The 4,699-nt window shown below is 42.8% G+C and overlaps 1 protein-coding gene and 1 long non-coding RNA gene across 2 annotated transcripts in view; both read right to left on the bottom strand.

Moving 5' to 3' along the window:
- The window catches only part of BMPR2 (bone morphogenetic protein receptor type 2), a 180,319-nt gene that overhangs the window by 127,234 nt on the left and 48,386 nt on the right, over window positions 1-4,699 (bottom strand). The gene's annotated exons all lie outside the window — the stretch shown is intronic.
- LOC119472434 overlaps window positions 1,750-4,699 on the bottom strand; it is a 7,837-nt gene continuing 4,887 nt past the window's right edge. The window contains exon 3 of the long non-coding RNA XR_005201584.1: window positions 1,750-2,078. This is a non-coding gene — a long non-coding RNA (uncharacterized LOC119472434). The remainder of the gene's footprint in view (window positions 2,079-4,699) is intronic.

Below are 4,699 nucleotides of genomic sequence, written 5' to 3'. Positions count from 1 at the left end.
CCAGGTTCAAGCAATTCTCTTGCCTCAGCCTCCCAAGTAGCAGGGATTTCAGGCACAGGCCACTAGATGCGGCTAATTTTTCTGTTTCCATTAGAGAGGGGGTTTCACTATGTTGGCCATGCTAATCGCGAACTCCTGACTTCAAGTGATCCACCCGCCTTTGCCTCTCAAAGTGCTGAGATTACAGGCCTAAGCCACTGTGCCCAGGTCTTTTTTTTTTTTTTTTTTTGAGACAGTCTCACTCTGTTGCTCAGGCTGGAGTGCAGTGGCACGATCTTGGCTAGCTGCAACCTCTGCCTCTGGGGTTCAAGCAATTCTCATGCCTCAACCTCCTGAGTAGCGGGGACAACAGGCGTGAGCCACCACACCACGCTAATTTTTGTATCTTTAGTAGAGATGGGGCTTCACCATGTTGGCCAGGCTGGTCTCGAACTCCCGGCCTCAAGCAATCCACCCACCTTGGCCTCTGAAAAGTGTTGGGATTACAGCCATGAACCACCGCACTCAACCTTTTATCTTTTTTCTTTTTTAGAGAGAGGGTATCTTACTCTGTTGCCCAGGCCAGAGTACAGTGGCACCGTCATAGCTCACTGCAGCCTCAAACTCCCAGGCTGAAGCAATACCTCTTGCCTCAGCCTCCTGAGTAGCTGGGACTGCAGGCACGCCAACATGACCAGGAAATTTAATTTTTGTAGAGACAGATAACGATCATGCGACTGTGCCCAGGCTGATCTTGAACTCCTGGGCTCAAGCAATCCTACTGCCCCAGCCTCCTAAAGTGCTGGGATTATAGGTGTGAGCCACAGTGCCCAGCCACTGAAAAAAACTTTTAACACCAAGAAACAAGACGCTGTTTTCTTTTTGGCATCCTTTCAAGAAGACAGAGCCCCCCTGGCTTAAGTAGGAGCCAATTTCTGACCTCCTTCTCACATGGTCACTTTTGGACCCTGTTGGCCTGGCAGGAACTCATGGGAAACGCTGCCAACTTCTGGCTCCAGAGTTTAGTTAGGTAGAACACTTTGCCTTTCTATTCCAAAAAGATGTTAAGCTTGATTTTTGAGCCTGGCCATGTTATTTTTTAATATTTCACCTGTCTGCTGAGCACAGTGGCTCACGCCTGTAATCCCAGCACTTTGGGTGGCCAAGGAGGGTGGATCACTTGAGGTCTGGAGTTCAAGACCAGCCTGGTCAATACGGCAAAACCCTCCACTAACAGTCCTTGGGTCATAATCTGGTCCTTATATATTTGTTGCTACTTTTTACTAATATCTGGCTCCCTATCTTTATTTAATTTTAAAATAATATGCAGGCCAGGTGTGATGGCTCACGCCTATAATCCCATCACTTTGGGGGGCCGAGGCAGGCAGATCATCTGAGGTCAAGAGTTCAAGACCAGCCTGGCCAACATGGTGAAACCCAGTCTCTACTAAAAATACAAAAATTAGTTGGGTGTGGTAGTGCCTGCCTGTAATCCCAGCTACTCAGGAGGCTGAGGCAGGAGAATTGCTGGAATCCAGGAGGCAGAGGTTGCAGTGAGCTGAGATTGTGCCACTGCACTCCAGCCTGGTGACAGAGGTAGACTCCGTCTCAAAATACACACACACACACACACACACACACACACACACACACACACACACAAAAGTATCATTGAAGATCAGACACTGGAAATGGCTAACTTAAAGAACTTTATGTTGAGTAATTTGAATCAGCAACAAGATAAATAGGCTATCATTCACGTTTCTTTGAAAGTGTTTCCTGCTTACTAAAGCAAGCTTAAGAAAAACACAAACTTTAAAATGACATTACATGTTATCTACTGTACAGTCATCTACCAGTTTCTTGACTACTCCTCCTCAACCCACCTCACATCTAAAGAAGAAAATCAAAAGTTCCCCCCAATTCTGTTTTCCCAACATCTATGAATCTTTTAGTGGAGGTGTCTTTATTTTTTTTAATGGGCAAAGACTGGGAAGGGGAAGTTTCCTATCTATAAAATCTAGTTCCACTTACCTCTTTACTTCCAAATTCTTAAAATTCCTCTCTGCCAAGCACCATTCAGTCTTGTATAATGCAAACTTGTTAAAAAAAAAAAAAAAAAAAGTGCAGGTAGCTTTGCTATCAAATACCATAGAAAGTGCTAAGAGTACTAGTTACAGACTTAATTTTCTTGGGGAGAAAGACTTCTGAGATGATAATCTCTGCAAATAGATCCTGGCCTGGTTTTAAACCTTCTTCTCCCCACTTTGGAGACGCAGTCTTATTGTCCAGGCTGACCTCAATACAATTTCTCCTTTTTTTTTTTTTCCTTTTGAGATGAAGTCTCACTCTGTAGCCCAGGCTGGAGTGCAATGGCACGATCTTGGCTCACTGCAACTTCTGCCTCCTGGGTTCAAGCGATTCTCCTGTCTCAGCCTCCCAATTAGCTGGGATTACAGGTGCACGCCACCACACCCAGCTAATTTTTTTGTATTTTTGTAGAGATAGGGGTTTCACCATGTTGGCCAGGCTGGTCTCAAACTCCTGACCTCAAGTGATCCACCCTCCTCAGCCTCCCAAAGTGCTGGGATTACAGGCATGAGCCACAGCCCAGCCTCAATTTCTCTTTTTTAAATGAAGCCCAGAAACTTTTTGTTTCTTTTAAGTTGGATCTCATCAATTAAAGAAATCGATTATGAAATATTGCCTTAGGCCGGGCGCGGTGGCTCACGCCTGTAATCCCAGCACTTTGGGAGGCCGAGGCGGGTGGATCATGAGGTCAAGAGATCGAGACCATCCTGGTCAACATGATGAAACCCCGTCTCTACTAAAAATACAAAAATTAGCTGGGCATGGTGGCGCATGCCTGTAATCCCAGCTACTCAGGAGGCTGAGGCAGGAGAATTACCTGAACCCAGGAGGCGGAGGTCGCGGTGAGCCGAGATCGCGCCATTGCACTCCAGCCGGCGTAACAAGAGCGAAACTCCGTCTCAGAAAAAAAAAAAAGAAAAAGAAATATTGCCTTAAAAACTCCTCATCCTGGCCAGACGTGGTGGCTTACACCTATAATCCCAGCACTTTGGGAGGCTCAGGTGGACAGATCACCTGAGGTCAGGAGTTCAAGACCAGCCTGGCCAACATGGCAAAACCCTGTCTCTACTAAAAATACAAAAACTAGCCAGGCATGGTGGTGTATGCCTGTAATCCCAGCTACTCAGGAGGCTGAAGCAGGAGAATTGCTTGAACTCAGGAGGCGGAGGTCGCAGTGAGCCAAGATCGCGCCACTGTGCTCCAGCATGTACGACAGAGCAAGACTCTGTCTCAAAAAAAAAAAAAAAAAAAAAAAAAACCTCATCTTTCTACAGATGTTTGCATACTCCAGACAGGATGTATAGGGTTATAAATTCATATTTAGGAAAGTTAGCAGGCCTCATCCTTCAACTTAAACCCAAAAGCCTTAACTGGAAGCAATGTTAAAAAGGAGTCTAAATGTTTCAAGACAAAGAATAAAATTCACAGTTTCTCTATATAAATTATTTTAATTAATTGTACTATCTTATTTAGTAAAGATATTCCCTTCCAGTTTAATTCTGTAATTGCTCATTATTTCTTTGAATAAATGTATTTTGAATAGATGTCTGTAAAGCTACCTCTTGGTCAAGAGTCTTTTGTATTTTTTTCTCAGTCTATTTTTTTATTTTTCTACTCTATTTTATTTTTTGTTAGATACATCCTAATTTCTGTAATTATTATAAAGCAGTAAACAACATTAGGCAATTAATTATTCAATTATAACTCTAGAAGAAAAATGGAAGGGATCGAAGCATTACTATGAAAACCTTCTGATTCCTTTAGAGCAAATACCTATCCATTCTTTTGTGGGTTTATTTTAATTTTTTAACATAATTTTAAAAATATGTAAAATAGAGATGAAGTCTCACTATGCTGGCCAGACTATCTCAAACTCCTGGCCTAAAGTAATCCTTCTGCCTCAGCCACCCAAAGTGTGGGTATTACAGGCATGAACCACTGTGTCTGCCTCCCTTGTGTTTATAATAACCTTTTTTCTAATTTCTCATATGGCTTTAGGGGAAAAACATTCTAAAAGTAGTGAAAAGCTAAAGAATCAACAAGATATTGTTTTCTTGTAGAGACAGATGATACTCTAAACATTTAAGATCTTACTTAAAAATACTGAAATACTTCACTGTTTTCACATTTCCCAGTTAAAACTTTATTTTTTAAAAAAATATGAGGTGCGGGGAGTGGTGGCTCACGCCTGTAATCCCAGAACTTTGGGAAGCCGAGACTGGTGGATCATAAGGTTTTGAACTGCTGAGTTCAAAACCAGCCTGGCCAAGATGCTGAAACCCCATCTCTACTAAAAATACAAAATTTAGCCAGGTGTGGTGGCACGCACTTGTAATCCCAGCTACACAGGAGGCTAAGGCAGGAGAATCACTTGAACCTGGGCGGCAGAGTTCACAGGGAGCTGAGATCCCACCAACTATACTCCAGCCTTGGCAACAGAGCAAGACTCCATCTCAAAAAGCATAAATAAATTAAAATGTATAAAAATTTTAAAACAAACATAAATGCCAAAAGAAAAAAAAAATTTTTTTTTTTTTTTGAGACAGAGTCTTGCTCTGTTGTACAAGCTGGAGTACAGTGGTAGGATCTCAGCTCACTGCAATCTCCGCCTCCTGGGTTCAAGTGATTC

The sequence above is a fragment of the Cebus imitator genome, unplaced genomic scaffold, assembly GCF_001604975.1.
Source record: "Cebus imitator isolate Cc_AM_T3 unplaced genomic scaffold, Cebus_imitator-1.0 Scaffold101, whole genome shotgun sequence".
Taxonomy (NCBI): Eukaryota; Metazoa; Chordata; class Mammalia; order Primates; family Cebidae; genus Cebus; species Cebus imitator.
This window is presented reverse-complemented; position numbering and strand designations above follow the sequence as displayed.